At 44.1% G+C, this 26,477-nt stretch overlaps 1 long non-coding RNA gene across 2 annotated transcripts in view; it reads right to left on the bottom strand.

The window, feature by feature from the left end:
• LOC128341552 (uncharacterized) overlaps positions 1-26,477 on the bottom strand; it is a 79,604-nt gene that overhangs the window by 17,670 nt on the left and 35,457 nt on the right. Inside the window, exon 5 of one of the 2 annotated variants that reach the window (XR_008314444.1) lies at positions 14,327-14,446. This is a non-coding gene — a long non-coding RNA (uncharacterized LOC128341552). The remainder of the gene's footprint in view (positions 1-14,326; positions 14,447-26,477) is intronic. The other variant, XR_008314445.1, reaches the window with a different exon arrangement.

The following is a 26,477-nucleotide window of genomic DNA, read 5'->3' as shown; positions in this document are numbered from 1 at the left end:
AAGCAGGAATTCTGGAGCTGCTGTTCTAATTTTTTCACAGAAAGGTTGGGGAAGGGAGGCCCAGTTCCTTCACTGGGGGGTGGGATGTTTGCAGAAAGAACCCCTCGCAACGTCATCCAAGGTGACTGACATGATGATGCTTTCTCCACAGTCTGGCTGTGTAGCTTGCGGGCATCTGCCTCAGAGGCTGAGCAGAAGGGAGGGGCTCACCTCTCTTGCAACTGGAGTTTGGTGGGCCACAGTTTGGTGGGTGTCTGCGCTGCAATTCAGAGTTACAATTTGAAACCCCGGCCACATTTACCTCCGATCTGGCATATGTGTGAATGTGGCCATTGCCATAACAGGCAATTCTGTAGCTTCTAGCCCATCATTGTTTTGAACTTATGTGTTGGTTGTTTTTAAATAAGATGAGTGGTAGTTCAGTGATAAAGCATGCACTTTGCATGCGGAAAGTCCCAGATTCAGAGATGGTACTGTAGTGCCTGAGACGATGGGCCAAATTCTGCCTTGCCCCACACCCTTGGTGGGAGCCATCTCAGTTTCAAAAACCAGCCCTTGCAGACTTGAGCAGGGAAGGTTGTCAGCAGCTTCTTCTTGCGCTTCTTGAGAGCTTTGCAAGGAGGAGGAGGAGGCAGTCTTTGCTCTTCTCCCCACATTCCTTGCAAAGCTTGCAAGTGTCAGGTTAGTCTTCAGTGGTGGCAGCAGAAGCCATTTTGCCATCCCCCCTGGTGTCCCAGTAATCTGCTGCCTGAGGCAAATGCCTCACTTCAGCTCATGAAAGGGCTATCCCTCTCTAGATGCAATCTCTGGCATCTCCAGCAAGGGCTAGGAAAGATCCCCCACCTGGAAACCCTGGAGAGCTACTGCCAATCTGCATAGACAAAACTGACCTACACTGACCAGTGGTCTGACTCAGTATGGCAGCTGCTTATGTTTTCCAGGAAGGCAGACATTCAAGGCACCATTTACAAAGCCAGTTGCCTTTGGAGAAAAATTTGTGATATTGTAAAAAGAAAACCTGGTTTATGTAATCACAAATGTAAGTACAGCAAGCACACGGGCATGATAGTCCTATGACAGTATCAGTTTAGCCCTCAATAGTTCTGAGCATAGCAAAACCCAGACTGGTTCTTCTGAGTGTCATGGGACAAAGAGTTTCTAAATGCATGTAACTATTGGTTGATGAGTGATCTTCATCATCCCACCAATAAGCACATTCCAACAGACTCAAGAGAGAATAATATTCCACGTTGTTGTGACTATATGTTTCTACTATGCAATACTTCTTTATTATGCAGGCATGTAAGTAGCTGCCTAGATTGCATCTAGGCAGGGATGGCCTATTTAGTGTCCTGCCATAATAAAGACAATGGTACTCCTTATAAAAATTGATATGACTGGCCCTATCGATGTGAAATTAGGTAAGGGGAATCTGTACAAGTTGTCCTAATTTGAGAGAAATCGGATGAAAAGTGGCAAAGCTAGAGCAGTTTCAAACTATTGGCTGGAAGAGCGATTTTCACAGGTTCTTCTGTTTCTTTGCTGGTAAATAAGTACCTTAATGTTTGGAGGATGAAATTATTTCAAAAACTGAACTATTCCACTGAGATGTGCCTTCCATTGGTTTGGTGAAAATTGACTATGTTAGGCAGTTATAAAAATTCCTTTTTTTTACTCAGTGGAGGAAAAATATATGAGCAAGCAGTGAATCACAAGCAATGTCTAGCCAGTGGAAGAAGAATAGGGTACCCAGAGGAACTGTCAACTGTGTTTGGGAAAATCTAACAGAACTACAGTAATTCTACTTATTATAAAATTGCAGTGATTTGTCCTATTGGTGTGACATTTGGTTTGGAGAATCTCTTTAGTCAGCTGTAGAAGGCAGCCAGATTTTTTTTTAAAAAATGAATGAAAAATGACTGAATTATAGGAGTGAAATATTGGAGTTGCTTCTTTCATGTACCAGAGAGTTAAAACTGACCAAACATTGAACCCAGGATGGGCTATGCAAATAATGACAGAAGACTATGCAAAAGAAGGTGGCTCAAAAATCTCATTGGCCAGGATTGCTGGGGCTACTGGGGCAGGAGCAAGGGACCATTGGTACCCCCAAGTGATTGAGTGTCATTCACTCCAGTGGAATAAAGGAAATCACTATCCTGGGTACACGGCTGCAGCAGACACAAATTCTGCTCTCCATCTCAGACAATGACCCTTATTGGAAAGATTCTTCCAAGAATGTGTAGTGCACATACAATAAGCTTGTTCTCATGACCATAATAGGCATGGAGAGGGCAGGTGAGCACGAGGGAAGGCAGGGATGGACTTTTCAACTCGCCCCCCCAACAATCTTAGATGTCTGCTTTGTTGCTCCAATATGCACCCACACAACTCATGCTGCTCCATGAAGCATGGAACTTTGGAAGCCTCCATGAATTCCTGGCCTCATGAATTCCATAATGCACCACATAATGAGCATGGTGCATTGGGGGATTCCCCCGAGAGTTGGGCGCTCTATGCACCTGACTGTGTATGGGATAAAAGGTGCGCACATGCCCCTTAACCTAGCTTAAAGCCTGGTGTAAATTCCCAGGTTTGCAGAGGAGGCAACGCTGGGATCATCCGTGATCCCAGCTCTACACAGAAGCAGCCTAACCCAGTCAGGGCTGCCCAAGCCTGGGTTTGGCTGCTCATGTGCACAGCCTCAATGTGTCACTGTGAAATGATCCTACAGACTGAGCAAAGCCGAAAATGTACCTAGGCTTCGTTTGGATCAAGACAGAAACTGACAGAAACTGTGTATGATAGAAATCCCATGATAATCACTACTTCAGTGATCTTCATGGATTACCTACTGCACCAGTTTAATAGGGGTTTAGGAATATTGCCTTTGTGTTTGGTTTCTAAATTACAAGTGGGGATGTAGCCTATATTCTGAACATACTTCTTTAAAAATGTAACCACCCCTCAAAGCCCTGTTAACGGAGGAGCATGAGAGTGCAAAACATACATCTATGGAGGTTCCAGTAAATGAGCAATAACAGTAATGGAGAAACCATTGCTATAAATAACTCCTTAAAGAGATGCTCAAAGAAACCACTGCAATTGGACAGTAAAGAGGATGAATGTGGCATATTTTCTTTTTAATAGTACAACTTCTTCACCCTTTTGATCATTTAATAGCTTGAATTAAATGCAATGTACGTCTGATAATAGCTGTTACAGTGACACCAAAACTATGCCGTGTTGCTGTATCTTGCAAATATATTTGTGATGGGCAGAGTTGTTAGTGGAGATCTCCCTCATGTGCTGGTGATTTAGTTCTTGTGGTTAGAATGAGCAATGCATATTCAGGGCTAGTTCTCTTCGGTTTAGTGGCATTATAATCTGTGGTGTTTAAAACAAGACACCAAATAGCTCTGTCGTCCATAAAGAAGTAGAAACGTGAAGAGAAGGAGGTGAGTGGGGTTCTCCAAATATCAAGCTGCTCCTCTGAACACAATGGAAACCAGCCCATGGGCTTTATATGAACCGGTGTGACATTTCTTTAAAACACAGGGAAAAGGAAACTGTCTGCTGACACTTTAAGGAACCAACCAACCAAAAACACACAATACAAAACTCAGTTTGCTCAATCAGTTAACGTACTTGGCAGCTAAGGTTCCCCACAACCTTATTCAACATTTTAAGGAAGGGGGGTGGGGTTATGAATCTGATAGTCAGTCAGTCAGTCACTCACTCACTCACTCACTCAATCAATCATTGTAAAAGTTCATTTTGCAATTTTGTGCTTCGATCTGTAAAATGAATGAAATGTACTGAGCAAAATAAAAACAAACAAATTCCTATCCCGTATAAAACTGATCTGACCTAGACCACCCATAAGGGCTGTATCTTGTCAGAAATGCACAGAAGAATCAGACCATGGAGTCCACGTGGAAGTGCTGTAAGTGAAGGACTCTGTGCTGTCTCATGTCTCAATGACAGAGGGGGACAGATTAGTGAGTCAAAGGGCTAGAGGGGTCAAGACATTGGTCATCCCTTCTCGCTACTGCTCTGACACTATCACTTTGATATGTAGATTGCTACTCTTAGGGACTTCCTTCCTGCCTGCCTCTCTCTCACTTCCTTCCTTCCTTTCTTCCCTCTATCACACACGCTTGCCTCTTTCTCTGCACCATGTGTGCAGAGATGCATTCAGCATCTCTCTGCATCCAGCTAGCTAGATAAATTAGAGATTCTATCTCTCCACTTTCCTATCTAGAATGGAGTTCTCCAATAAAGACTCCTTTGATTGATTTGAAACTATGAACTGCCTCCAAGTTTATTTTGCTCTCAGCAAACACACGTCTGGGTAGACTCTGCTGTGTTTTGCCTGTGTGCACTCTGCTGTAATAGAAGGGTATATCTTACCAGAGAGAATTCCTAACAGAACTGAAGGTGACAAAAAATGGTTTCGGGAGGGAAACTCTTTGGGACCCATCTGACCCTTACAAGCATTGCAAGGAGGCCCCCTCCTTACACTCTTCTCCCCCTCTCACAACACTAGAACCAGGAGTCATCCCATGAAACTGAAGGACCAACAAAAGGAAGTACTTTTTCCACAATCAACCAATGTAATTCTTGGCCACAAGATGTAGTGACAGTCACCAGCCTCTATGGGTTTAAAAAGGGCTTAGATAAATCCATAGAGGACAGGTCTATCAGTGGCTATTAGCCTGTTGGCTGTAGGCCAGCCTCAGAGGCAAGATGCCTCTAAATACCAGTTGCAGGGGAGCAACAGCAAGAGAGAGGGCATGCCCTCAGCTCTTGCCTGTGGGCTTCTCAGGGGCAACTGGTGGGCTACTTTGTGAAACAGGATGCTGGACTGGGTAGGCCTTGTGCCTGATCCAGCAGGGCGGTTAAGTTCTCTTTGCAAAGCTAGCAAGAAATACAAGGTGAGAAGAGGAAGCTTTTGACAACCTTCCTTCCTTCCCAACTCCCCTCCACTTTATAACTTGTAAGGGTCAGTTGTAAAAGGGGATTGACCCCGACCAGGGTTGTGGGACAAGGCAGCATTTGGTGCCTTGCCTCAAGTGCCACAATATCTTGGACTGCCCCTGTATGAGCCCCATTTGTACGCAGTTTCATTTGGTCTGAAACAAATGCCCCATAGAATTAATGAAACAGATGGCAACAAATGGGGGTTCAATTTCCTGTTCATTGCCTTCCATATATCAAAATATATATCATTATATATAGCCATGTATTTAAATATATACCTAACAAAATATATATTGGACAATGAAAACAAGTTAAAATAATAGCAAAACAACATGGATGAAAATAAAACTCAATTTAAAAATGAAAATGGACATAAAGAAAAGAAAATTCTGACGCATGGCTCATTGTTTCAGATACGATTGCCAAGCTGCCTGCAGCTGTGTCTTTCTGCAAATGTATGGAAGAGGTTTTCAGTCACCTCCAAAGAACGTTTGTTGCCCTACGTACTAACTGAACCTTCAGTGGCAGCAGACAAACTGTGATTGAAATGTTTATCCCTTGTAAGTGGACACATGTGCACACCTGAACACAGTCATCTATGTGTATGTGATGTCTGCCTTCTTTGGAGATTGAAACTGTGATCTTCAAAGTAAAAAGAGAAAAGCTTCTCAGCAGTCTGGTCTTCAAAGTCATTACTATTAGAAGTCCTACTGTGACAGATTCTGTTGTGTGAATAAATAGAGCAAGATGTATAGTCTCTTGAGATACATTCTCAAGATCAGTTCATGCAGTAGATAAGTTAGTTCTTATCTGGATAGCTGAAGAAGGGAGGATTTCCCTTTCCTCACGGTGTTCAAAGAGCATTTGAGGGATGGGATGATTCTAATTTTATTTGGATTAATGGTTGTGCAAATATTCCAGACACACCTTAAAGATTTTGAACATTTTGACCATATTTTTGAACTGTGGCCAAGATTCAAAGAACTGTGGAACTAGTTTTGCACATCTAGTGGGGCTTTTGGCTTGTGTTTCTTGGCCAGCATACCACTTGGCAAAGCAATGTGGGGAAATTTCTCCAAAAATGGTTTCTCCACATCTCAAATGGTATTTTTAAAAGAGAAAGAAAAATCCCACAGAATTTAGCCAAGCCTTTGGATGCATCTAATCTGCATTTTGTTCACCTTCGGCGGGAGTTGGACTCCATTTGCACAGGATCCAATGAGGTGATGGCTACTTTGTCTTGTGATGTCATCAGTGATACTTTTGAGCTTGTTGAGGCCAAGGACATGGACAGGATTCTCTCTGGTATGGGTGCTGTGACCTGTAGCCTGGACCCCTTGCCCCTCCTGGCTTATTAGAGCAGCTGGCAGGAATGTAAGATCCTGGCTCCGGGAGTTAGTGACTTCTTCTCTTCATGAGGGATCTGTGCCAGCAGCCTTAAAAGATGCTGTCTTGCGCCCTCTCTTGAAGAAGACTTCTCTCAACCCTGAGGTTGTAGATATATAAACCAATCTCCAACCTTCTGTTTCTTGTGAAGGTTTTGGAGAAGGTTTTATGTGCCCAGCTTGAGAGAGTTCTGGATGAACCCAATTTCTAGATCCTTGCCAGTCAGGTTTCAGGCCACGGCATGGCACCAGCACTGGTAACTCTGGTTGGTGACTTGTACTGTGACCTTGATGAGGGTAGTGCCCCTCTCTTCATCCTTTTAGACCTCTCAGCAGCTTTCGATACCATCGACCATGGTGTCCTTCTGGAGCGCCTGCACGGGTTGGGTATTGGGGTCACTGTTTTGCAGTGGTTCCATTTCTTCTTTAGTGGGCACTTTCAGTCAGTGTGCATTGGTGGCGAGTGCTCTGCCCTAAGTGACTACTCCTCTATGGGGTGCCTCAGGGCTCAGTTCTCACACCCATTCTTTTTAACATCTACATGAATCCGCTGGGACAGGTCATCTTTTGGTTTGGGGTGAGATTCCATCAATACGCTGATGATACCCAGTTGCATATTGCCACCCCAGGACACTCTAGAGATACTGTTTCTGTGCTTGCCCAGTGTCTGGAGGCTGTTAAGGTCTAGATGGGCCAAAGGAAGCTCAGACTTAATCCCACCAAGACTGAGTTGCTTTTGCTTACTTCTCGACCTGGCCAATTGCCGAGTTTGAGTCTTTCGCTGGATGGGGTTGCGTTGTCCCTGAAGGAGATGGTCTGCAATTTGGGGGTGCTCTTGGACTCATGGCTCCTGCTCGAGCATCAGGTGGAGGCCGTGGCCAGAGGTGCCTTTGCCCAGCTTTGGCTGGTCCACCAGTTGCAACCCTATCTCAACTAGCAGGCCCTGGCAACGGTAACTCATGCTCTCGCCATCTCTCATTTGGATTACTGTAATGCGCTTTACCTGGGGTTGCCTTTGAAGACAACTTGGAAGCTTCAGTTGGTTCAGAATGCGGCAGCCCGCCTGCATCTTGTTTGCTATGTGAACAATTGTTTGCTCGATGACCAATGCCAATGTGCCTGCCAACTACATCCCCTCCACACATTTGGCACAAGGTCTGAATAGGGAGCTTCCATGTATAGAGCTGTAGGTACATACATAAGTGCCTTTTTCAGACATTGTGCCAAATATGCAGATGGGCTGGGGGCAATTCCACTTCTCCCTCCATGCCTGTACGGACAGAGTTTGTCTTAAAGCTCCTGTTCTTTTTCTTATCTTCACATCTGGCTGTTGCACTTAGAAGCCGCGAAAGGAAGCACATACAAGGTATTGCCTTAATGTGGTAGTGTGCAGAATATCTTCAGTTTCTAAAGCAGGAAATCTAATAGTCTAAGTAGCATTAATGGGGCCTACTGTCTACTTCTTTCAACATGGTGTGTTTTACAAGACCCCCCACCCTGCTCACGATACCTTTGTACCCCCCTCCTATGTACTCAGTTTGGTTTGCATCAAACTGTAAAGAAATGAATTCCAAAAGGGGTGGTATTCATTCAGTGACTGGCTGGCATCTTGTTTCAAGATGGGGGGAAATACCTTCATTTGGACCACCTAAGGTCTTCTCCCAGGTACTGTAAATTTGGTTTGTATCACACAAATGTTTTTAGAGGTAGCCATGCACAAATGAACAAGGTGATTTCATACCTGCCTTTGGAAAGTAGGCCAAAAACCTCTTGCTGTGTGAAGTGGCATACCAGGCAGGTCTCAAACCAGCTCGGGATCCATGCCATCTTTCCTGGAAGTTGTGCTCTGCCTGCTCTGCTCCAAAGCAGAGTAGATTGCCCTGCAGAGCATATTGCAGGACTAGTGCTGAAAACCCATTCTGGGGTGGAGCCCAGAATGATACAAACCTATGCCCTGTTTCCACCATCAGAGCCAAGCTCTGCAGCAGAGAGAGCCATAACAAATGAGAACAAGAAAACACGCTCTTATTAGCAGCTTACGTGTGCTTTGAGAGTAGACAAATCACACACATATATTCACACACAAATCAGGACTTGTAGGGAAAATCACTCTCTTTACACCCAGCATCTGGCAATGTCACAGTCCAGTAAGCAGCGCAGCTGTGTCTTCATTCTGGCTGTTGCAGGAACATGTTGCCAATCCTTTAAAGGATGTCGAAGAGATTGATTCCTCAGCTCTTCCTTCCATGAATTACCAGCTCTCCAATTAACATTAACTTCTCTCTGGGCACCAGCTCATTATCTGAAACGTTACACTTCTGAAATATATATTCTCTGAAAGGGCTGCCCTTCTTCTGAGCAGATACAGAGACAGTGTGAGAAGGGAGGGGTTTCTAATAGAACCTCAAGTTTTATTTCCCTCTCAATCTGGGTCCTTTAATTTGCAAATGGTACCTCAAAGAAACCTCTGGAATAAAATTAATTAGCCCCTGGTAAAGGGGATTATCACGGTATCTGTGTGTAATAGAATTTCATCCATACAAATGAGCTGTAGTTTCCCTTCTGCACAGCTGCAGTTGTGATATCTCTAACAGTGCTTGAAGGATAAAAGTTATCGCTGCTGCTCTGCCCATCACAGGGGCCTAGCTGTCGAATTTATTTCCTTTGACAGCCATGACTCTCAAGTGATCCCCTCAGCTTGAGCACACTCTAGCCTTCGTCGTCAGGGATACATCTTTCTGTGTATATATATGTGTGTGTGTGGGGGGGGTTTGCTTTGCTTCACTTCTTTCCTCCCAAAATCACTATGAAATAAAGAAGAGGCAAAAGCAAGAGTGTGGCAAGGGAGAAGAACCACAACAGCATAACAATCAGCTTGGTGGTGACATTTCCTGCTATGCGCGTCTTCAGCCACTTGCAGCTGAATATGAAAATTGAATAAGGAACAACCACAGCAGCATAACAATCAGCTTTGTGGTGACATTTCCTGCTATGCATGTCGTTCCTTTCCAATGTCGTGTGTAGATGGCGTGGAATGTAGCAGTCAGCTTCAATGCATTAGTGTTTCCTGTGGTTATATCAGCCTGCAGTACCAATCAGGTACTGAAAAACTTAGAATCAGGTACTAAGAAACTTAAAGGTCCTGCAGTCAGGACCTGTGGAGGAATCTCATGAGAAATTTGAAACTCATTTCACCACCCAGCAACATAAAATAGACACCAACAGAATCTTGTCCTTGTGTTGATTTCAGGCTAGGGGGTGTGCACAAACCATTCAATCCCAAACTGGTTCAGCCTCAAAACGGGCTGTTCTGAAAGTTCGACAGTGAACCAGTCCGAAGGTGCTCCAGTCCACAACCAAACCTAACTGAGCCCAGTCTGTGGCGGACTGGTTTGGGATTGAAGGGCTATGCTTGTAAAGTGGAATTCAGTCAGGATTCTCCTTTACAAGCTAAGGGGTGGGGGGATCCTTGAAAGGTTTTTAAAAGAGCAGCTGGGGAAGAGGCGGTGGAGAGAGGGCACTTTTAAAAGTAGATTAAGGTTCTTACGGGCTTGGTGGCCATCACCACTGCCCCTCTAACCCCCCCGACTCAGCCTAAGTTTTCAGTGCTCCCTCTAGAAACCCACCCACATGGCGGCGGTGCAGTTCTGGCCTCCACGGATGCCGGTTTGACTGAACCAGTTCACGGACCAGCGGTTCAATTTGAATTCAGACCAAATTAGAACCGAACTGCAAATTTCAATTCATGCACACCCCTATTGCAGGCACCCCTATCACAGATTTTATTTTACAAGGTTCACACACCATTAAGCATGAGCACTCCAAGCTCAGCACTAAAAACCAAGATACTCTTTAGAATAGCTTTCAGTAGTAAAGTACACAATTTTTAAATTGTGTACACCACCTAGAGATATACATATCAAGTGGTATGATAGATAGATAGATAGATAGACAGATAGATAGATAGATAGATTATTTATCCTAGATACTGTTGGGCCAGACATTTGTGCTGGCAATCATGGTGGATGGGCTAGCTCCAGGACCTTTAAGTTTCTCTCTAGCTGCCAACTCAGGGAATTACAGTATTGTGGGATTGGTTTGCAGTGAATAGTCCTCTCATTGCCCATACAGTATGCTCTGAATAAACTGCCCATTATAATGTAGTTATGCCATGCATGTGTGTGGTCCCCCCAAAATGGCCACCATGTGTGTACAGAGGGCCAAAACAGGCAGGAAATGGGCCAAACTGGCCCAGGGAGACTCCGGAGGAGGCTGGCAGGGGAAAGGGAAGCCGGAGACTCCCTGCTGTGGCTGTCGCAGCAACCCTAAGGCCATCGCAGCTCTTGGTGGTTGTAAGTCATTACTTATGTAAACCAATTTTAACACCCCCCACCACCCTTGAACTGGGCCTGAACCATTCTAATTCAAACCAGACTGGCCCAGCTTGAGGGGTGCCAAAATTGAACATGTCCAGTCCAAATCCAGTTCGGATTTGTGCACATCCCTACTCCCCACCCCATGATCCCAATTCAGATGGGGCCCCACAGTGCTTCTTTTTTAACCAAGCATTACAGCTCTAATGCACTTTGGTACTTTCCAGATTAACCCCTACAACTTATCTGCTAAGTGTGCTTCTGTACTTCCTGTGTTGTGACAGCAGGGTGCTGTTCACATTTTGGATGCCTTGTTTCAGATTTTATCGTTGCGATTTAATGCTATAACATTGTATGTCTGTTGCAAAAATGTAGCTGCATTTTCCATTGTAGATTCTGTGGATCGTTTTCAATTCTATCCTGGCAAGCCCAAGCATTTTACAACAGTTCTAGCGGGTAATCTGGAAAGTGCCTTCACATAACATGTAGTTTAATCCTTTGAGATATAGATCTGTATATCTATATACATGCATTGTTAAGCTTTGTGTGCTGTTGTTGAAAATGAGCCTGGCTTCTTGGAATATTTTTTTTAACACTTACTCTTTTCTACAATGATATTTTAATCTGAGAGACAATTAGAGTTGTTCTATTTGGACTGTTTTTCACAATTAATTTCTGTGCATGAATCTTCTAAGATTCCAAGCCCTCACAAACTGCAGTGTGAATCATGCTAATTAAGATGAATTGCCATGATGCTTTGACAATCCCCAGGAAATACATTTTGTTGCACAAAAGCAAAACCTAAACCAGCTTCTGAAAGGCTTATTAGGGTCTGCTAGTTTGTTTCCATTTGCCAGATTTTCTTCATCCGTTGCTGTGACTCATGCATGCAACAATGTTCTGAGAGAATTAAGGAACATCTTTGCAGGAATTTTTTTAAAACACAGTCACACCAAGGGCATCTGCTAGTGAGGAGAAGCGAGGTGGTCACTTGGAGCAGTAGACTGGTGGAAGTGGAGGATTGGCCTCTTGATCCCACCTGCACTCAGAGCTGACCCCCCAAACATTTTCTTTGCAGCATGCCACCCATCTTGATTGCCCTTATTCCTCCTCTCTCCCTGGTGCATCCCTTCCTCTTCCTGGTCACAAGGCAGAGGGTGGGGAAGTTGGAGGGGCACAAAGTGATGAAACACAGTTCCTGTTACTCCCACTTCCCTGTCCTCTGCTTGTTGAATAGATGCAGGACACAGCCAGGAAGAAGAGGGCTGCATTTGCATGCAATGCAGAACCAGAGTTGAAGGGGCCAGAGGTTGTCAAACCATTACATCTGAATGTGTGCAACACTTGTCCCATGATGTGCGTGACCCAAGGTTTTCCCTCTGTAACTCCAATTTGAGCCCCTGGGTTGTAGTGAGTTTCATTGCCCCAGCCTGAGGTTCAACGCAGCCTGCGTTATGTCTGAATTTGGAACTGCAGGCTTCAACCAAAGTTGAGGGACAGAGTTCAACCAAAGTTGAGGGAGAAGCTGCTCCCTCTCTCTGGCCATGATTGGTTGTGTGGGTTGTCCTTCATGCAAGAAGGAAGCCCACACAATCAGTTCCCCCTCCTCTCTGTAGACTTGCTGACTGCATGCTCCCTTCTCTACATTACATCCAAATTTAGACAGGAATGTGAGGTGGGGTATGGAGTGGAACCACAGGTCCATTGGACTTGGAGTTCCACAATACATATGACTGTGGCTGAGGACTAGCAGTTCCCCCCACCACTAGGTAGGGGTAAGGGCTCACTTTGCCTGCAAGAGCTGGATCAGGAGCTCCTGATCCAGCCCTTATCAAGGCTTTGCAAGGGCTCAATACAAGAAGGGGGCTGCTGCCAAACTTGCCTTCTCACGTGAAACCCTTGCAAAGCATTGCAATGCTTGGCCTGAAAATCTGGCCCTTGCAAAGGTTCCACATGGGGTGGGGGGCAGGGACCGTTGACAACTTTCTCTCATTGCATGGAGTCTTTGCAAGGCTTTGCAAAGGTTGGATCAGAAGCTCCTGGACTGACCTTTGCAAAGCCTTGGTGGAAGGACGGTGGATGCTGGCATCTTCCATCTTCATGCAGAGCTCTTGCAAAACTTTATGAGGGTTGGACCAGGAGCTCCTATTCCAACCTTTGCAAAGCTTTGTTAAAGTTAAGACACTGCTTTCTGGCGGCTTACTTCTGTTGCCCCAGCTATCTTGTGAGAAGTGGCCAAGGTGAGTAGAAGAGGCTACCAGCAAGCAGCACCTCAGGCCCCTCAAAAATGCTTCCGGAGTGGGGGACGTGAGGTAGCAGAGTGAGGTAGCATTTTCTGCCCCACCTCAGGTGCCCAAGTACTTTGGGCCAGCTATGAGTCCCACTATTGCTATTGATAATTACGGGGGAATGGGGCTGCAGGCATCAATCACCCAATTTATTCTGATACATTAGAGATAAGTCACCCCAAGTTTTGGGATCAAGTGCTCTCAACATTGATAGATTTAGAACTGATAACTCCAGGAGTAAAGACAAGATCTCCCCAAATCACAGTTCTGACTTGAAATCTGACCCTCCTCTGGTTCTGACTCTCTGTTTAACAGCCTGTGAGGTGGTTTTTGGTTTTAACTTTTACATGTCTAGAATTTCACCATCATGCTTGATACTCATTAATTCTTCCATGCAGTGAGCACTCCTACTGTTGCTGTATGATCTGTTTTCCAAGTTTAATGTGCCCCTGTGATGCTGAATGCCATGGCGATCCTGGCTGAACCTCTCTGCCTCCGTTTGATTTTTGGCTAAGTCTGACCCTGGCTTTTACTGGGCCATCTTCAGTTGGAATTTTTGGATCTGTTTCCATAGGAAACTTAGATCCAAAATTTTGTCCTTTATGCGCATCTCTCCTTTGCTACCAATATTCCCTCTAAGGTGTGCACATGCGTGTGTGTTAACAGGTTTTTGGATGTCCACTCAGTTCATTTTAGGTCCTACTCAGGTTGAATCAGGAAGGTCCCATTCTGTATGCAGGTGCACACACACTGCCTTGATACTGCCGCCCAGAACAAAACTCATTCTGCACACTGATGAATTTTTGTTTGCCACCCACACATTTCCATTGCAAATGTATGTACCCATCCTCCCCCCCCCCCCAATTACTAAAAATGCACCATTTGGGATATATGTAAACACACACACAAAATCCCCCTGCTTCTGTGATGGGGGAACTGGAATATAGTAATCATCAGGGACTGGCTACTCCCAAGCCACTCTTAAACTAATCTATCAATACAGTTTTCAATTCTCAAATGATGCTCTACATTAAACACCTTTCTAGTAAATAAGAACTTCTGATTTGGGCACAGACAAGTTCTCTGTTGTATCATTTTCAATGAAAGCTTTTAAAAATACATTCTAGCTGTAAACAACAACAAAACAGCTCCACTCCAATATACAAGCAGGCAAAGGGAATATTTTTAAATCATGTTTGTCAGCACTGAAGTGAAAAGAAATAAAGCGACACTAGAGAACTGTTGTTTCATACAAAACATAGGTTATTATTTTACTCCCCCGAAAGGAAGACTGCACCTCAAGTCCCATGTTTCCTTGTTCTGTTGATCATGTAGGATGACAGTCAAAGCTTCAATTCTAGAATTCAATCTCCTCCTCCTCTCTGTGCTCCTTTGTCCAAAATGAAAAGTGAGAGGTCTGTAAATTATCAGAAGGAAGATAATTGATCCTTTCTTACATAGAAAGAACAGGGTGGGTTTTTTTCCCCATTTTCTTTTGTGAATGGAAAAACTAAACACTACCCAGCAATACTCATTAAGCAATCAGCATTTTCCTCCTCACAATCTTGACGTCATTCTGCAGCCTATAAGCAGCAATTATAATCTCATTGTATTCAAATGGATAGTGATGCAGTTACAACTTGAAATGGCCTGAGTGACAACAACTCTTCTCCCTTGAATTGTTTACCATGAAAGGTTCTGAGCAGCCAAATCAAATTGCTTACTGCCATGGGGAGAATTTCATGGGTCAGCTCCCTGCAGGGGTACTACATAGCTAAATAGGCACAGACACCCTTCCGTGGGTAGAAAATGTTCATTTGGTCATTCTGAATAAGCATCCAGGATATTTATCATGTGCTCCAGACCTTTAGCGCACCACAGAGTTTCTCAGCATGACTCTCATACCACTCAAGGAACCACCAGCTAAATTTCTTAGCCAAGAAGCTTAACTGTCACTAAACATTTGTCAGACTGAGTTCAGACACTGGGAATTGGGCTGTGGTCCCAAATTAGGCATTTGGTTAAATGTGTTATTTTGCTAAGGAAGCTGGGCAAGCTTGAGATGGGAGACACTGAAAAGGTGCTAAACTGGTTCATAAGTCTGTTGGCTCCTGGCCAGAGATGACAAACAGAGGTCTATAGATGCTTTATCTGTTAGACCTACACCCATTTCCAAAGGTATGTAGCACAGCCCTATGCATAGTTTATTGGAATGAAGTTTGCATTTTCATGGAGCTTGTGCCTTTTTAAGTACAGTATGTATAAGATTGCAGCCTTGGGATCAAAATAATAATAATAATAATAATAATAATAATAATAATAATAATAATAATAATAATAATGCCATCATTAGTGCCTCTCCCATCAACAATATGGTGAGACGTAACTTTAATAAATCTATACCAGATCGGTCATCGCCCGGGTCAACAAGGACCACTCCAGGTGCTATAGTCCCTGGACATCTGGTGGCAAGTGGGCTACAGGACTCAGGATCTTCAGTTGAGCAACCAGGGCTGGAGACTGCAAGGTTACTGGAAGAAACGTCGCTTAACCGAAAAAAATATACGAAAAATGCCAACAAGGAAATAATGATCTGCTATTAGAAGTCTAGTCCAACTAGAAGAGGTTATTTAAAAAGAATGTACCAAATTTGGAAAGAGAAGCATCCAGATACAGAAATAACAGAACAAAGGCTAGCAGACCAGAGAAGATACATAATAAGAAATAAAGTATTCACAGGAGTTGAGCTGGAAGAACTGCAAAGAGCAACACAGGCTCAAGATATGGAAGAAGAATTACCACCAACTGAAGCAGTTGCTCAGGCGCAGATGGAGGAGGTGTTGGAAATAGAGGATACCACCGTTGCTGAACTGTTTCAAAATCAAAACCAGGCAACCTCCCCTTTGCGTTCACCTCAAAAACCCAAATGCCGTTCAACAGAAAAGCAACAAGAACTAAAGCAAAAAATAACTGAGCACATGAACCAAACAACCACCAGGGTTCGACTTCCCGCTCTAAAAACAGTTGCCAAAAAACAACTTGCTCAGGCATTAAAACATGTCAATGCTGCTCTTGCAGAAATAACAACCAATAATTTGCAAGAAACAAACCAACTAATGTACAGTGCAGCAACAATAACAACACAAGAGCTTGGATATAAGATCAGTGGACCTGTAAAAAAAGAAAGCAGTACATCACCTAAATGGAAGATTAGATTAGAAAATAAAATCTCCAGGTTTAGATCAGATGCTAGTAAATTGAAAGATATGAAAGACAAAAAGCTGAAGAATGAAAACTCCAAACAGTATCCGATCCAAAAATACCATCTAGATTCAAGGAAAATTAGAGAAGTCCTGGAAATAATAAAGCAGCAAATAACAGCAGTGTCAAAGAAGATTAGCAGATACGAAGCTAGAATTACACAACACAGGCAGAATCTCCAATTCCAGTTGAATCAGAGACGTTTCTACCAAAGCATAGAAGGAGAAACTGCAAGAAACGTAGAAACACCAAATAAAGAAGAAACAGTGCAATTCTGGGGGAAATTATGGGACAATCCAATAGACTATAATAAAAAAGCAGGCTGTGTGAAAGAGGTTGAAAAATGTAACCAACAAATGCAAGATCTAATAATAACACCAGAATTAATAAGTGAAAGAGCAAAGAAAATTAAAAATTGGACTGTACCAGGCGACGATGAACTGCATGGCTTTTGGCTTAAACACCTAACAAGCCTTCATAAACAACTATCAAAACAGTTCAATCACATTTTGCAAGGAGGTGATATTGAACAATGGCTAACAACTGGGAAAACTCATCTCATTATGAAAGACCCGGCAAAAGGTGCAGTTCCAAGTAATTCTAAACCGATAACCTGCCTGCCAACCATGTTCAAATTATTAACTGGAATCATAGCAGATGAAGTGATGCAACACTTATTAACTAACAAACAGCATCCAGTTGAACAGAAAGGAAATTGTCTGAACACCAGAGGCACAAAAGACCAGCTGCTGATTGACAAAATGATTTTAGAAAACTGCAAGAGAAGAAAAAGAAATCTAAGTGTTGCATGGATTGACTACAAGAAAGCCTTCGACTCATTGCCTTACACATGGATACTAAAATTTTTAGAAACAACTGGTGTCAGCAAAAACATTCAGATATTTATTTAAAAAGCAATGAGCATGTGGAGTACACAGTTAACAATCAATGGTGAGATACTTGGACAGGTTAGCATTAGAAGAGGTATTTTCCAAGGGGACTCACTATCCCCTCTGTTGTTTGTTTTCACCATGACCCCACTTTCACAAATACTAAACAAAACAGGCCTCGGATACCAAACATCTAAAACATCCAGTAAAATCAACCATCTGCTGTGCATGGACGATCTGAAGTTGTATGGAAAGTCCCAGTCAGAAATTGAATCACTGCTAAACAGTGTTCGTATATTCAGTAGAGATATAGCAATGGAGTTTGGACTAGACAAGTATGCTGCATTAATAATGAAAAGAGGAAAAATAAGAAAAACAGAAGGAATGGAACTGCCCAATGGAAGCAACATCAAGAACCTGGAAGAGAAAGAACCTTACAAATACTTGGGCATTCTCCAGGCTGATAATATCGCACACACTGAAGTTAAAAGAAAAATAGGAAGTGAATACATCAGGAGAGTTAGAAAAATCCTCAAGTCCAAACTCAATGGCGGGAACACTATACACGCCATAAACACTTGGGCTATACCTTTTTCAGATACACTGCAGGAATAATAGACTGGACCCAGGCAGAGCTAGAGACGCTAGATCGTAAGACCAGGAAAATAATGACCACCAATCATGCTCTGCACCCCCGCAGAGATGTAGATAGGCTATACCTCCCTCGCAGCTCAGGTGGAAGAGGAATGCTGCAAGTCCATCAAACAGTAGAGGAGGAGAAAAGAGGCCTTGAAGAATATATCAAGGACAGTGAAGAAGATGCACTTAAAATGGTCAATAATGAGAAACTCTTCAACACCAATGAAACAAAGCAGGCCTACAAGAAAGAACAAGTCAGGAACCGAGCAGAAACATGGAAAAACAAGCCACTACATGGTCAATATTTGCACAATATAACTGGAATATCAGACATCACCAAGACCTGGCAATGGCTTAAGAATGGCAACTTGAAGAAAGAAACAGAGGGTTTAATACTGGCTGCACAAGAACAGGCACTAAGAACAAATGCAATAAGAGCAAAAGTCGAAAAATCCACAACAAACAGCAAGTGCTGCCTTTGTAAAGAAGCAGATGAAACAGTGGACCTCCTGATCAGCTGTTGTAAGAAGATCGCACAGACTGACTACAAACAAAGGAATCACAAGGTAGCAGGGATGATACACTGGAACATCTGCAAAAAATACAAGCTACCTGTAGCCAAGAATTGGTGGGACCATAAAATTGAAAAAGTTGAAGAAAATGAAGATGTAAAAATATTATGGGACTTCCGACTACAAACAGACAAACATCTGCCACACAATACACCAGATATAACTGTAGTCGAGAAGAAAGAAAAACAAGTCAAAATAATCGACAAAGCAATACCAGGGGATAGCAGAATAGAAGAAAAAGAATAGAAAAAATCACAAAAGACAAAGATCTACAAACTGAAATTGAAAGGCTGTGGCAGAAAAAGGCCAAAATAATCCCAGTGGTAATTGGCACCCTAGGTGCAATTCCAAAAAAACTTGAAGAGCACCTCAACACCATAGGGGCCACAGAAATCACCATCAGCCAATTACAAAAAGCAACTATACTGGGAACAGCCTATATTTTGCGATGATATCTATAATCACCAACAGTATTGATGATAAAATTTAGCCATCCCAGGTCCTTGGGAAGGACTCAATGTCTGGATAAAACAAACCAGTCAATAATACCTGTCTGACTGTGTAAACAAGAAATAATAATAATAATAATTTTTTTTATTTACTCAGTAAATAACAAACAAACAAACTGATGAAGCCAGTCAACCTCTCTGGAGAGGCTATTCCATAAGTGGGGTTCAAGCACCCCAAAGGCCCTCCCACTAGTAGCCACTTGCCTTAGGTCATTTGGCAGGGGCACTAGGAGGAGGGCCTCTGAAGAAGATCTTAAGATCTGGGTTGGGACATATGGGGCAAGGTGCTCTCTCAGGTAACCTGGTCCCAAACCATTTAGGGCTTTAAAGGTTAAAACCAGCACTTTGAATCTGAAATGGACTGGGAACATCTAGTTTTACTCGTGGTATCTAGTCCTACTCCTGACATCTAGTTTTAAATGTGGAAATACAATTCCTCCTCTACTCTTATTGGCACCAAAGAAATATGCACAGTAGTAAATAACTCTCACCCATCTAAATAATGGGTAATAACAAATAGTTCCTGACAACTGTTGTTAGAAATATATACTAACCTGAAATTCAAATGAGGAGTGCTAGAAGAGCAAGCTGCTTTAGAGAAATATTTCTATATTTGTCTACACAAACATGAGTAGAATCCAAAATAGCAGGCATAATTACTCTATTTGGGGGGCAGTATTCCTGAATTACAAACACAAATAGGAACTTCTTTTCAATAGGAATCTCACTCATGGGCAATCAAGAATAAAATGAATGAAACAGCACTGCAATTCAAAAGTGGTGGATCTGAAAAGACACAGGAGGACATATTCATGGCATTTGCCTTATATTAATTCTGTCCTGGAAGAATGAGACCCAGGCTACATGATCAGCAGCTTCACATGATATGTCTGTTGCCAGATGGCACCACTTCTTACTGCAAGATTACATGTCTGATTGCCCTCTCCCCCCGCTAGAAAAATCTCTGCACATGCATGTCGGGGAGGAGGGTTCTGTCTCTTTCAGGAATGAAGTGGTACATCCAGCAAGAGACATATTGTAAGAGGTTGCTGAACTTGTGATTCACACCTCAGGCTCCAAGGCTGAACATCTCTGGTGCAATCCCTGCTCCCTGTGCTTATTTTCTCATATAGCACTTTGTCTGCTGTGGTGGTGAAAGAGGGTGACTTTGGGCCAGAAGATTTTGTTTTATATATGCCTTGAAGCTATATTCTCACTTGCTTGTATGCTAACTTGAAGGCTGAATGACAACGTTTATCTTGTATCTCACATTAATGCTCCCATTTCTCTTTGGTGACACTTTACACAAATGCTGCTCTTGTGCTTGATTCTTATCTTACACTGACAGAACTGCTTGCTCTGTACCTTTCCAAGATATTTTGTTAACATTTGGCTGCTATTAACCTCACTACAGAATGGGGTAATGTTCATTCACATGCACGTTCATTGCATTGCCCATTCACTATGTGGACTCCTCACTTTTAGGCTCCCTTCAGATGTAACGCAGAATCTCCTGTCCCCTTTCAGATGTGCAGGAGAGCTGCCTCTCTGCAGTCAGCAAGACTATAGAGAGGTGGGGAAGCTGGCTGTGTGGGCTTCCTTCTTGACAGAAGGACAGCCCACACAGCAATTTGAGCCAGAGTGAGGGAGGAGCTTCCTCCCTCAACTCCAGCTCCGTGGGGCTGAAACGGTGGTGCCACCGTTTGGAAGCAATGGTGGCACCACAGAACCGGAATTGGAAGAGCCCAAATTACGCTCTAAACAGACGATTCAGAGTGGAGCTTGGGGAGGGAAACCATGGGTTCCTTCTCCCGTTCAACTCCAGTTTCCCGAATTCGGACGTGCATCCCAGGAAACCGGAGGTGAAGGGACAGAGGTGGTTACAGAGGTGAAGGGACAACCAGAGGCAGAGATTTCCTGTTATGTCTGAATTTGGTGTTAGTTTGGTTTCTTTGGGGAGTGTTTCAATGATCCTGGCTTGTAATAATTCCAGGCTTTCACTTCTTAGCTTGCTTTCTGATGTCAATACAGCAAAATGTGTTGCAAGAACTGACATGCATAGGCCTGATCCCAGTGGGGCTGCACCACCGAGCCCAGCTTCTAAGCCCGGCTTTTTAGCCTGGCTGTTACCCAAGGTTAAGGGAGCCAGGGCTCCCTTAACCCGGGCTACCTTCTTGAGTGCAAGCATGGGCTGCTTCCAGTCTGGCTGCACACAGAGATGAGTGCCTAGAGCACCAAATTCTTGGAGGAATCCCTCAGTGCATTGCACATGCCATGGAATGCATCATACTGGCTTCTGGAGCTGCACGCTGCACTCCCCAAACAAGTAATCGTTCATCTGGTGGCAGTAGCGGCTGGTGGGCATTTGAGCAGGAGAGGCAGGGGATAACCTGGTCACTGAGGCAGAAGCCTACTCCCCACTTACCTCCACACCAGCGGGCCAGCACTGAGGAAAACAGAAAGAGGAAAAAAACAGGGGTGAAAGTAGAAAAGAGAAACATTTTGTGAGGTGCAGGGGAAGAAGGCAGAAAGCAAAAAAGCCAGGGCCAAAAAGCAGTGAGAAAGGCAAAAAGCAGAAAGGAAGGGTAAAAAGCAGAACTGAAAAGCAGAAAAAGGGAGAGAAGGGAGAAAGCAGGGATTGCACACACACACAACACCAAATAAACAAGCCAGTAAAAGATCAGACTTAACAGCAGTCAGGGAATCCTCCAGAGCTGGGAGCTCCCTCCAACAACTCCTCCCCTGCCTGCAACTTCCTCTTTTGGTCTTACTGGTTGGAACAACTGCTACTCAAGCTGCTCCATCCTATCTGATGCCTAGGTGGCTCCTCCTGGTGCTGCCACCAGGAAGAAGAGGAAAGTGTATTTAAAATATAACCCCTGAAGCAACCAGGAAGTGCATTTTAACTCATTATTTCAGTTCTTCCTATGGGCAGTGCCAGGAGGAGCCCGCTAGGAATCAGAGTGGCTGGAGCAGCTTGAGTAGCAGCTGTCCCAGCCAATAAGACAAAAACAAAAAGTTATAGGCAGGGGAGAAGGGTCTAGAAGAAGCTCCCTGCTTTCCCTGCTCCCTGGATGCTGGCAAGTCTCAACCTTTATTAACGCGTTTGTTTTTGTTGCGGGGGGGGGGCACTGCCCCTCTTGCCCTTACTGACCAGCCACCACTGCCTGGTGGGGAAGGTGAGTTTACCGAACCTTCTCCCTCCCCCCCTGTCATGTGAATGACCTCACTGAGTCAGACCATTGATCCATCTAGCTCAGTATTGTCTACACCGACTGGCAGCAGCTCTCCAAGGTTTCAGGCAGGAGTCTCTGACCTTCACACACAAGGGCAAGCTGCATGTCCAATGGGCCTGCAGTTTGCCTTTATCCCCCCACCCCACACCATGCACTCTCAGATGATCTGATATGCAGTCTGGGAGACTGCAAAGGGGGAGGCACTGACTGCGTGCATGGCTTGAAGGACAGCCGCAGTAATCAGTTCATTAGGAGAGAGAGAAGAGCTTCCTACCCTCAACCCTAGTTAAGACATGGCGGCAGCATCTGCATGACACGATGCCGTCTTCAAACCCGAGGCCTTGGCGGCAAAACACACTACAGACTTAAGGAACAAATTGCTAAAATGGATTCACAGTTCAGCGACAAATCTGTGGTTTTCTGCATTCGGACTACCACCTTTTTAAACCTCTGGTATGTTTGCCTCTGGTTTTCTGTTATGTGTGAAAGCGGCCTCAGGGGTATAGCAAGGTTGGAGTGGGCCTAAGGACAAAAAGTGAAGATGAGCCCCGTTTCTCCCCATCTTCTTTATTTCCTCCCTCCCCCATATATTTTCTGCAGAAAAACTGTAAGGACATCATGAAAACAAGATTCTTAGCATGCCCTTTCTTTCATTTCTGTGCATATAATATCACAGCCTCTTCATGTATTATTATTATTATTATTATTATTATTATTATTAATTCGATTTCTATACCGCCCTTCCAAAAATGGCTCAGGGTGGTTTACACAGAGAAATAATAAATAAATAAAATGGATCCCTGTCACCAAAGGGCTCACAATCTAAAAAGAAACATCAGATAGACAACAGCAACAGTCACTGGAGGTACTGTGCTGGGGGTGGATAGGGCCAGTTACTCTCCCCTGCTAAATAAAGAGAATCATCACGTTAAAAGGTGCCTCTTTGCCCAGTTAGCAGGGGAACTATATACGCATACATTTCCAAGTGAAAGTGTATATATGCATACACTTTCACACACATACTTGTGCACACACATTCCCCTAGCTCAGAAACATTTTTATCATATGCCTACTACTGTGACTGGCCACCTAATGGCGCAGTGGGGAAGCAACCTGCCTAGAGAGCAGGAGGCTGTTGGTTCGAATCCCCGCTGGTGTGTGTTATGGGAAACTCCTATATCAGGCAGCAGTGATATAGGAAAGTGCTGAAAGGCATCATCTCATACTGCATAGGAGATGGCAATGGTAAACCCTTCCTGTATTCTACCAATAAAACCACATGGCTCTGTGGTCGCCAGGAGTCGACACCAACTCGACGGCACAACCTTTCCTTTCCTTTATGACTGTGACCTGATATATGTGTGCATACAACCCCTAGCTATGTTCCTATCCCTATTTGCCCATTTGTGCACTCTCCCCTCCTTCCCTCTCTCTCTCACACACACGATTAGGCTACAAGCAGTCTTCAAGCCCAACAACCAGCACCTAACAAATGAAAAGGCAGGGGAAAACAGCAAAAGATCTATGTTGTTAGAGCATTTTTCTTCCCTCTTATTATTTTTAAAGCTTTTAATACTTTTTGTAATGACTAATTTCCTCACAAGAAGGTATGCTATCGGGGTGGGGAGGGTTTATTACAAATTTCTATTAGAGTAGTCGTCCTCCTGCTTGAAAAAAGAGAAACAGCTTGCTGGCAATGATTGAGAGTCATGCCACTGGCAGTGGGGGGGGGAATAAACATTGGGGGGGGCAATTTCACACCCTGGCCAGGGGTCTGTAGAGTCTTGTTGGGCCCGTTGACCCTCTGTGCCTGGTTGCAAATGTACCCCATTGTCCAATAGACCCTATGCCCCTAGGCAGCCTCTCCAAGCCCTACCTGTAGATGTCAGGGTTGAAACTGGGACCTTTTGCATGCAAAGCAGATGCTTTACCACTGAGCTACAGCCCTGTTTCCTAAAAGGAATATCTTAACAGCACTCAACATTCAGCCAATCATTCAAATACAAACTAAGGTGAACCCTGCTTAGCAAAGGAGACATTTCATGCTTTCTACCTCAAGAACAACTCTCCACCTTTCATTATCATTCAGGTGATAATGGTAGGAAAAATAGAGACAATCACAGAGAAACAAAAAGGACTTAGCCATGGGGTTGGGAGGACTAGCGTTATTTATGGCTGAAATCAGCTACAAGGACAGGGTGGTCCTGGGATCCAGCAGACAGCTGAAGCACACAATGAAGTCATAAGCATGGCCATTCCAACTTGCTCCTAGAATGCGGCTAGCTCAGAAGACACATGCCAGTGGATCCAAGGAGAGTGGTGAAGAAGCACAGGTAGGTCCATCAGGTGCCCTATGAGAAGGCCTATGTCTGTTTGAGACTGAGGCCCAGGCAGTAGGGATGTGCATGGAACTGCTGGTTTGAAGGTGGGGGTGTTGACTTTAAGGGTGGGGGAAAGTGCACTTATCCCTCCCTCTGCCCCCCCCCCACCGCTGGTGCTCCATTTGCAAAGGGACCATTGGGGAGGCAGGGTATTTCCATTGCCTCCTTGGTCCCTACATCACTGGGAGTACCTGACGCACCTGCACGAGCATGACGTGTGAGCGCAGACGCATGCAGGCGCGTCAGGTACTTCCAGTGACATAGGGGCTGAGGAGGCAATGGGGCGGGGGCAGGGAGGTACGCTGCTGCCCTGATGGTCCCCTTGCAAACAGAGTGCCGGCGGAGGGGTAAGTGCACCCTCCACCACTCTTAAAGTCAGCCCTCCCTGCCTTTGAACCTCCCCCTCCTGGTTCCATGCACATTCCTACCAGGGAGAAATCACTGCCCAGTGGAGCCATGAAGTATTTTCAGTTAGTAAGGAAATCCTGATACCTCTGGGTAGGAAGCAGGACTGATAAGTGGCAACAGGAGTCTGAAACTGCAGCCACGCTGTCAAGACCACAGAGAGCTCACACGGGAACTGGTTACAGAGGAATGAGGCCAGGCCAATATTGCCCCAGCAGCACTGGGCAGGAGCTTGTTGTGTTCTGAAATATAGCTGAAGGGGAAAGTGTGGCTCATGTTCTACCTCCCAGGGAAATCACAGTTAAAGCAGTGATTCTGTGGCCCTGAATCATGAATTCGGATGGGGATGAGGATGAGGATCTCATCATCTCATCAGTGAGGATGAGGAGACTCAATGAACTTTGAGGAAACAAGCAGGGAGAACATCCCAGGGACTGGTGATAGATGGTGTTCTGTTTCTGGGAATTATTCTGTCTCTAGATTTTCTCTAGTTACTACTTCCTGAGATGGCCTAGGATGAGGTTCTCATGAATCTCAGGCTCTGAAGCCTTCTAAGATTCCTCCTCCTCCTCCTAAGAGGAGCTTCATGGCTGAGTCCTGGGCCTGTCAGGCATAAATGGACCTGTAAAACACAAATGGAGTGTGTGTGTTGATTTCTATCACTGAAGAGATTAGGGAGAAATTCTGAGCTTGGATGCCGCACCCGGTCTTGAGCAGAAGAAAGGAGGAGTCAGTAGTGGGGAGTCAGCAGAATTAAGTCATTCTTAATTCAAAGACCTCTTTTTAAAAAGAGGGGACAGATCTCCAACATCATCAACTGGGAGGATGGGAAACACTGCCAAATTGTAAAATTGTAAAAGATCTATTCAAAATATAAAATATAGAGTGTCAGACATTTCCATTTCAAAATATCTCCTCAATTATGATGGTGATAGCAGGAGTTAAAAATACTAATAGAAATCAGTGTGTGTCTTCTAATGCATGGTGAGTTTTGTCCATAGCAGAATGAAAAGGGATTATATTTCAGCATACCTCAGCAGGCCACTTTTTTTCTTATTTCTGAAGATGTCAGCAACTACTGCAGTAATAACAATAATTATTCTATATACATGATAATTCTGTATAAATGCCACTCTCAGCTATGGTGATCTGTGCTCATAGAACAGTATAGTCAGACTATATTTAAATTATTGTGCTCTATATTTTCCTGTCCCTCTAATTAACAGACCTTCATTGCCCTTTGCAATATTACAATTAACTCGCACCTTGCACCAGAGTTTTCTTCCAAGTGCTGTGCTGTTTGGTTGACTCAGTGCCAAGTTCATATCACACATACAGGAAATGAAACTGTCAACTTTGTTAGTTCAGTGGAGCACCCTGTCCAAATGACTGCAAAAGTGATCCTCATCACACACCCTCCAACATTTCACTGATAAAAATAGGGTACTGCCTGTGAATGTGTATGGGATTATGGCCAAACAACCTGGGAGGCATGGTTTATAATTCTAACTACAAACATGTAACAAATGGAAAGCAGGTAGTAAAATGCATTCAG

Source organism: Hemicordylus capensis, chromosome 2 (assembly GCF_027244095.1).
Source record: "Hemicordylus capensis ecotype Gifberg chromosome 2, rHemCap1.1.pri, whole genome shotgun sequence".
Classification (NCBI taxonomy): domain Eukaryota; kingdom Metazoa; phylum Chordata; class Lepidosauria; order Squamata; family Cordylidae; genus Hemicordylus; species Hemicordylus capensis.
Note: the sequence above shows the minus strand (reverse complement) of the source record. Positions and strands in the feature narration are given on the sequence as shown.